Below are 8,955 nucleotides of genomic sequence, written 5' to 3' on the forward strand. Positions count from 1 at the left end.
TTTTTCCATTTCTTTGTGTCTTCCTCAATTTCTTTCATGAGATTTTTTTTTAGTGTGGGTATTTACAGCTATAAATTTCCCTCTGAACACTGCTTTCATTACATCCCATAAGTTTTGGTATCTTTTTTTCATTAGCCTCTCAGTATTTTCTAATTTCCCTTGTGATTTTTTTTCTTTGATACATTGGTTATTTAGGTGTGTGTTGTTTAATTTTTACATATTTATAATTTTCCCAAACTTCCTTCTCATATTGATTTATTTTATTCTATTGTGATCAAAGAACATACTTGGTATGATTTCATCTATCTTAAGCTTATTGATACTTGTTTTAAGGCTTAACCTATGGTCTAACTTAGAGAATGTTTCATGTGTGCTTGAAAAGAATGTGTATCTTGTTATTATTGGATTAAATGCTCTGTAGATGTCTGTTAGTTCTAGTTGACTTGTACTGTTTTTCAAATCTTCTATTTCCTTGTTAATCTTTGGCATATTTGTTTTTATATATTACTGAAAGTGGAGTATTGAAATTTCCAATTATTTTTTATGAATTGTCTATTTCTCCCTTCAGTTATGTCATTTTTTGCTTTATGTATTTGAGGCTCTTTGTTAGAAGCATAAGTGTTTATAATTGTTGTATCTTCTTAATGGATTTATTTTTTATCATTATGAAATGCCCCTTTTTGTTTCTTATAACAGTTTTTCTTTTTCTTTTTTTTTGAAGATTTATTTTATTTATTTGACAGAGAGAGAGACAGCAAGAGAGGGAACACAAGCCGGGAGAGTGGGAGAGGGAGAAGCAGGCTCCCCGCTGAGCCCAATGCGGGGCTCAATCCCAGGACCCTGGGATCATGACCCAAGCCGAAGGCAGACACTTAATGACTGAGCCACCTAGGCACCCCAGCAACTTTTCTTTTATTTACTTATTATTTAAAAAAAGATTTATTTATTTGAGAGTGCACACATGCGTGGAGGGGGGGAGAGGGAGAGGGAGAGATAGAGGGAGAGAAGCAGACTCCTCACTGAGCACAGAGTCTGACCTGGGGCTCAATATCATGACCCTGAGATCATGACCTGAGCCGAAATCAGGAGTCCGACAGTCACCTGACTGAGCCATCCAGGCATCCCAACAGTTTTTCTTTTAAAGTCTATTTTGTCTGATATTAGTATAGCTGTTTTGTAGCTTTCTTTTAGCTTGTGTCTTTAAATGCAAAAGTGTGTCTCTTGTAGACAGCATATAGTTGGGTCATTTTTTTTTTAAAGATTTTATTTATTTATTTCACAGAGAGAGAGACAGTGTGAGAGGGAACACAAGCAAGGGGCATGGGAGAGGGAGAAGCAGTCTTCCCGCCAAGCTGGGAGCCCGATACAGGGCTGGATCCCAGGACCCTGGGATCATGACCTGAGCTGAAGGCAGATGCTTAACAACTGAGCCACCCAGGCGCCCCGGGTCATGTATTTTTAAATCTATTTTTCCAGTGTTTGCCTTTTAATTGGAGAGTTTAATTCACTCATATTTAATGTAATTACTGATACTAGGTTTTATGTCTACAATTTTGCTGTCAGTATTTTATATATCTTATGTCTTTTTTTGTTTCTCAGTTGCTCCATTATTGCCTCCTTTCTTGTTAAATTGATATTTTCTGGTATGCCATTTTAATGACCTTGTTGTTTCTTGTACTATATTTTTGAATTGCTTTTTTTTTTATGAATTTTTTAAAAGATTTTCTTTATTTATTTGACAGAGAGCACAAGCAGGGGGAGAGGCAGACTCCCTGCTGAGCAGGGAGCCCGATGTTGGACCCGGTCCTAGGACCCTGGGATCATGACCTGAGCTGAAGGCAGACACTTAACCAACTGAGCCACCCAGGTGCCCCTTGAATTGTTTTCTTAGTGGTTGCCCTGGGCATTATAATTATCATAATTTATATTATTTAATTTATCCTAATAAATCTTATCTTCATCTTATTTTATCTTATCTTTATCTTAGTAAGTCTTAATTTATGACAATCTACTTTGCTCCTATATAGTTTGCTCCTATAAACTTTGCTCCTATTTAGTTTCATTTTCTTTTCCCTCCTTTTTGCTCTTACAGGCATACAAATTACATCTTTATACATTGTGGTGAATTATACATTCATCAACACAGATTTATTAGTATTGCTTTATGCATGCATCTTTTAAATCAGAAGAAGAAAAGTTATAAATATGTATTTATACCATCTTTTATATTTTCCTTTGCAATTACTTTTACCAGTGCTCTTTATTTCTTTGTGTGGATTTGAGTTACTGTCTAGTTTATTTTATTTTAGCCTGAAGGACTCCCATTACTGTTTTTTGTAGGGAAGATTTGCTAGCAATGGATTCTCAGTTTTTGTTTATCTGGTCTTGTCTTCTCCTTCATTTTTGTTGGATAGTTTTGGTGAGTATGGAATTTTTCTTTCAAAACTTGAGTATGTCATTCAATTCCTTTTGGCCTTCATGGCTTCTGATGAGAAATCAGCTGTTAAATCTTATTGAGGATCCCTTGTACATGATGACTCACTTTTCTCTTGCCTCTCTCAAGATTCCCTTTTTGTTTTGTCTTTTGACAGTTTGATGATGATGTGTGTAAGTGTGGATCTCTGTATGTTTGTCCTGTTTGGAATTTGTTGAGCTTCTTGGATGTATAGACTAGTCTTTCAGTCAGCATGGGTAGTTTTGGGCCATTGTTTCTCCAGATATCATTTCTGCCCCTTTTTCTCTCTCCCTTCTTTCTGGAATTCCTATTATTTGTATATTGTTATTCTTGATGGTGTCCCACAAGTCCCCTAGGCTCTGTTCATTTTTCTTCATTATTTTTTTCTGCTCCTCACATTGCATAATCTCAATTAATTTATCTTTAAATTCATTGATTTTTCTTCTACCTTCTCAGATCTGCTCTTGAACTTCTTTGAAATTTTCATTTCAGTTATTGTGCTTTTCAACTCCAGAATTTCTTTCTTTCTTTTTTTTTTAAAGATTTTATTTATTTATTTGACAGAGAGAGAGACACAGCGAGAGAGGGAACACAAGCAGGGGGAGTGGGAGAGGGAGAAGCAGGCCTCCCGCAGAGCGAGGAGCCCTATGCGGGGCTCGATCCCAGGACCTGGAATCATGACCTGAGCCGAAGGCAGACGCTTAACGACTGAGCCACCCAGGCGCCCCATCAACTCCAGAATTTCTATTTGGTTATATTTTTTAAAGTAATTTCTATCTCTTTATTGATAATATCTATTTGGCAAGTCATTGTTTTCATACTTTCTACTAGTTTTTTTAGATATAATTTTCTTTACTTTGAACTTATTTTAAACAGGTGACTTGAAGTCTTTGTCTAGTAAGTTCAATGTCTGGGCTTCCTTAGGGTCATTATTTATTGATTGCTGTTTTTCCCCCGTGTATGTGTAAGGGCCAAACTTTTTTTGTTTCTTTGCATGTTTTGTAGTTTTTGTTGAAAATTGGGACCTTTTAAATAATGCAATGTGGCAAGTCTAGGAATCAGATTCTCTCCAGAGTTTCTTGTTGCTGTTGTTTGCATAGTGACTCTTCTAAACTAATTCTGTCAAGTCTATATTCTTTGTTGTGTGTGGCCACTCAAGTCTCTGCTTTGTTAGCTTAGTGGTCAGTTAATGATTGGATAGAGGTTTCATTAAATCATTGGAACCAATGAGTCTCCTAGTTTTTGCTGAGGGGATATGTGTTTATACTCTTATTTTTGAGTCACTTGCTGACATGCAGGACACCATAGGCTCCCAAACATTGTGGAACACTGAAGATAAACAAGAGCAACTGCAGTCTTCAGCAGCTCCCACATTTTCAAATCTGGGGAGACCATTGCAACGTAGATGGAGGCAGCTCTCTTAGGGCTCCTCTTTCTGCACAGTGAGTCCCTTGTGGCTACTGTCCTGGTTTCTGGTGGTTGTTCCTCACTAGAGTTTCCTTTGTTTTATGCAGTATAATTTCTTTCTTTCTTTCTTTCTTCTTTCTTTTTCTTTCTTTCTTTCTTTCTTTCTTTTCTTTCTTCCTTTCTTCTTTTTTTTAAAGATTTTATTTATTTATTTGTCAGAGAGAGAGAGAGCACAAACAGGGGGAGCAGCAGGTAGAGGGAGAAGCGGCTCCCCACTGAGCAGGGAGCCTGATGTGGGACTTGATCCCAGGACCCTGGGATCATGACCCGAGCCAAAGGCAGATGCTTAACTGACAGAGCCACCCAGGCATCCCTCTTTCTTTCTTTTTTTAAGATTTTATCTATTTATTTGAGAGAGAGAAAGAGAGCGGGAGAGGAGCAGAGGGAGAGGGATAACCAGGCTACATGCTGAGTGTGTTGCCCAATGTGGGGCCTGATCCCATGACCCTGAGATTATGACTTGAGCCAAAACCAAGAACCAGATGCTCAACTGACTGAGCTACCCAGGCACACCTGCAGTATAATTTCTAATGCCCGCTCCTCCACCCCTCAGCTTAAATTCAGGCTAAAGGTTCCCCAATGCTCCCCCAGCCCTGAGCCCTGCTTCATTACCAGCCCCTACCTTAGGCCAAACTTCAACCCTTGCTCCCACTCCTACAACCTTCTTTTCCAGCCCAGATTAGGATCTCTGGGGTATCATCCTTTCCTAGAACCCAGCATGTGGTACAATCTCTTACCTCAAATGAAATTTAATACCTGTTACAGAAGTGGTTTGAAAATTTGTGAGTTTTAATCTTTTTCAGTATAGCCTGGCCTCTCAGTCCTATGTGCCAGTTTCCATTCTTCCTAGAGAATTTCCTATAAGCAATAATATTTGGAACCAACTTGAGTGTACCATCTTTGAAAGAGTCCATGTGACACTGGTGGGTCTTAGCTTGCATAATCCAAGAGTCTCTGGTATTGATGCAGCCTCATGGCAACCAACAGACAAATCTCAGCTAAAGAATAATCATAGACTTTCACAGCCTTCTGTGTTTATAAGCCAAAGCAGCAAGGATCTAAGGGAGATTGGATTGTGACACCCAGGAAGTTTCTGTGTGAGGGGCCTGCAAAGTTCCAGTTAGGGAATGACCAAGGGAAGAGTCTGAGGCATAGTCTGAGAAAAGACCTATCACAGAATTGTTACCTATCAAGGAATTCAGAAAGCTTCCTAGTGAAGGCTTCGGGGGCTGATTCTGTAGAGGAGATAAAAAGTGACTTGTTGAGTCACTCAGAGAATTGGTCAGAAAATGACTTATCGATGTGTTCAAAAGAGAACCTAAATTGGAAGCAACTGGAAAATCCATTGGTTTACTTGGACAGGAAGCTGGGGCAAGTCTATCACAGTGGGATCCCTATAGGTGTGTATTGTTCATGGCTTGCTGCCAATTATACATTTGCCCCCTCCTGGGAAGTCTTATAGCTGCTTGGAAACTGGAAATTTGGTACCCTCAATGAATCAGGAACACTGCCTGAATACCTCTTGGAAGGTATCTTCCGTTCCTTGATCTAAGTAGGCATTAGCTGAGCACTAGGAAGCCCAGGTTATATAGTTTTGGGTGTGGCAGAGATAGAACTTACCTCACCAGGTCCTTGAATCCATAAAACTGTTACGTTAATAGAGACCCAATCGTGGTTTCTTCCCTGGTCCACTTTTCTCTCTCAGCCACTCATGTTTTAGGAATGGCTAAGCCAAGTTTGCTTAGCTCTTTGAAAGAAACCATTATGTAGATTAGAGGACAGGCTGATCACAAAAAATTCAGTCCCTACCCTGGATAGTTCTTTCCCTCCTCCCTCAGCTGTGAGCAAGGAAGCCAGAGGACCCTGAGATGCTGGTTGTGGTTCACATAGGACCCTCAGTCCAAGAAGAAGAGCAGACAAACTTTTGCCCATCATTCTGGACAAATCATGGAAGAATGCAAGTGCATGGGGGACAAGAGAGGCAGTCCAGAGTCACTTCCAAGTGATGGCAGGACATGACCCAAGGGATAAGAGTGGAGTTGCGTACCCATACTCCAGCCATGGAGGAGCAGTACCCCAGAGGCAGAGAACAGAGGAGGAGTGTTTGGAGGGTATGGCCACAGAGGCGAGCATCTTCTTGGAGTTTCCACTTTAGGAAAAGGATATTGGAGATTAATTTAGGGATTCCTTCAAGGGTCAAATAGTCTAGGGAGATAGTGAAGTCCAAGAAGACTCCATCTGCTAAGTCACAATTGGAAGATGTTCTGAGAGTCAGTGAGCTGGGAGATGCCCAGAAGCTAAATGGCTATCTGAGTGGTCAAGGAGCTCCAGTGACCAAGGAATGGCCCCTACCACCAAGAGTGATGGTTGCCCAAGATTCAGGATGGCTAAGCCTTAAACATGTTACTGTCATTACAAATGGGCAAATGAGGTCATAGTACTGTCATTAAAAAATTATACACACACACACATGCAGACACTACTATAAAAGGATTCAGGGGCTTCTCAAAGTGAGTTAAGACCCCACTGCCCAGGACCTGGCTGAAATAGTCTTCCCCTTAGCTCTTTTACTATCTTGACTTTTATGTAGGGGTGTGTGTGTGTGTAGAGGGTTACACAGGTGTTAAATGACCACAAATCCCCCATGCAACCTCTAAGATGGGAAAGGCTCAAATTGCAGGTAGAGCTGCAGAGCCAGCTTCAGGTCTTTCTCATGGGAGCGCCCCTGGCTCAGATAGCTTGGCTTCTAAGGACTCATAGGCTCATCCCCAGACAATGCTCAGGGGAGATACAACAGTTTCCCAGGTCTTATATGTACCCACTGCAGCCAGAGGAAGTAGTCTGGCTCAGCAGACCAAAGCTTCAGGCTTCAGGAAAGAGCCAGGACAATAATTTAGTCCCAGGTGAATAGGGACAACCTAGGAGACCCAAAACAAGAAAGCATGGAGTAGCAGATGCAGGATTGGGGATCTACCTGCCCAGGGCAGGAAATTTGCAGACACCTTTGTGAGCAAGACCCCTTGGTTTCTGCAGTGGAAGGAACAGTCTCCTCCCAAAAGTACCTTAGGTAAAAAGATGAGAAGCATTTTCACTGGTATTGTCCCAGGAGAAAAGACAAGGGCAGAAGTTCCCTGTTAAAGCTTAGCTGGTGTTAGCCTCTATATAGAGCGTAGGCCCAGGTGATGGGACCATGGACACTGAAGCTTAGGAGAGCATGGTTCTTGTGGGCTTGATCTTGAAGAAGAATCTGGGGCTCAGGCATGGAAGAAAGTCAGTATCAGGAGGAAGTCCAGGCCCAGGCATAGCCTGCAGATGGGCATTCCTGCGACTACATGGCTCCCCCATACCCAGATCCAAGGAAAGTGACAAGTGCATCGTGCAGGCCACATACAGGCCCTGAGGATCAAAGTTGTCTCAGCAGGGATAAGTAGTTCAGAGACAAGGACAGAAATCCCCAGAAAATTGTAAGATTTAAGGATTAGCAACAGTGTTCATGCCTTCCAGGGAGCCTGCATCCCCAGCCAGGCCCTACCAGCATGGGCCAAAGATGCCAGCCAGGTACCTCTAGCCGCTCTTCCACTGCCCCAGGATCTGACTTTGGGCATGTATCTCTTCTAGTTAGCCAGAAAGTCCTCCTTCATCCCCTCCTAGGAGGAACATTTTTCTCAAAGGAAAATTCCAGTCCATGTAGAGAAAATCTATTAGTTCTCATGCTAGCACATCCTTCAAAGAGGATAGTCTCTATTTCTCATAACCAAGTATATTTATTCTTTCTGAATAGATTTGTTTCTTCTAATAGTTGAGTAGTATCTTCTGTCTCTGCTGTGTTTGGGTATATGTTTTAGAAATCCCAGGAGCCTAGGCTTAGAGGAAGGAGGGAGTCCATGTCACCTTATATTGAGGGACTGCCTGGATTTCTCAGAGGTGACCAGGGCCCTGGAAGGAAGTTGAGTGGTACTTCACACCTGCCCCCATCCCAGGTTCATTGCTCCTGCTCAGATGCCTTATTTTTAAAATACTTTATTTTTTTTTCATAATACTGTCATTACAAAAAAATACAAAAAAACTACTATAAAAACATTCAGGGGCTTGTCAAAGTGAGAAAACCTAAAGACCCCACCCCAGGACCTGGCTAAAGCCGTCTTCCCCTAGCTTCTTCACTATTTGACCTTGATACAACTGTGGGAGTGGGGTGGGGTCACACAGGAATCAAAGGGCTGGAAATTCTCCCACGCAGCCTCCATGAAGGGTAAGAAATTAAGTAGCTTCACATATCACAAATGGGATTTGGAAGTTTGGGGGTGGCTAGGCCCTGAGTTCAGAGGTGTGGGGAGAAACCTGTGACCCTGAATCTCTTGGTGGGGAATAGCTGCCACCTGACCCCAAAGCCCTTTCCCTTCCTGCTGAAGGCTGGGAGATGGATCCTGCCCCCTACCTCTTAGCCTTAATACTAGCAGGCCCTCTTCCCCTCCCTCCACCCTTGCACACTCCTGAGAGCAGCAGGGAGGACAGAACTTTCAGCTCTGTGGGATCTGGGTAGGGGAGCTCTCAGGAAGGCTGCCAAGGGCCCTGTTCACCTTCCTGCCCCAAATGAAAAGTGTCTCGTGCTCAGTGGCCCGGTTCATGGGTTACGGACCTTCCCTTCCTATCTCAACTCCGCAGAGGCACAAATAGCTCTAGGTGAGTGCTTTGTGTGCATGAATATGTGTGCATTAACCTTAGACACTGTGGACCTAGGGGTGAGGCAGGGGTGGGGAAGCAGTGTCCTTTCTATCTTCTTTGTCCCCCAGTAGGAGGAAGCTGAAGAGAAGGGAGAGGAGAGGTATTAGCAAAGCTGAGAGGGGAAAGAGGACATGCTATTTACAGGCATAGACAGGGAATCTCTGTATCTTCAAGTAGCACTCAGGTCACTCTCCAGCCACTGTCGTGGGAACTGGATTCAAAGCTAGTGACATGAAAATTGACCCCTGGCCTGGGCTAGCTCTCCCCACCTCCCACCCACTTCCCCAAGGCAGCCCAGCTCTGAAAGGGGT

This window comes from Mirounga leonina, unplaced genomic scaffold (genome assembly GCF_011800145.1).
Source record: "Mirounga leonina isolate KUSES-001 unplaced genomic scaffold, KU_Mleo_1.0 Mir_170, whole genome shotgun sequence".
NCBI classification, from domain to species: Eukaryota; Metazoa; Chordata; class Mammalia; order Carnivora; family Phocidae; genus Mirounga; species Mirounga leonina.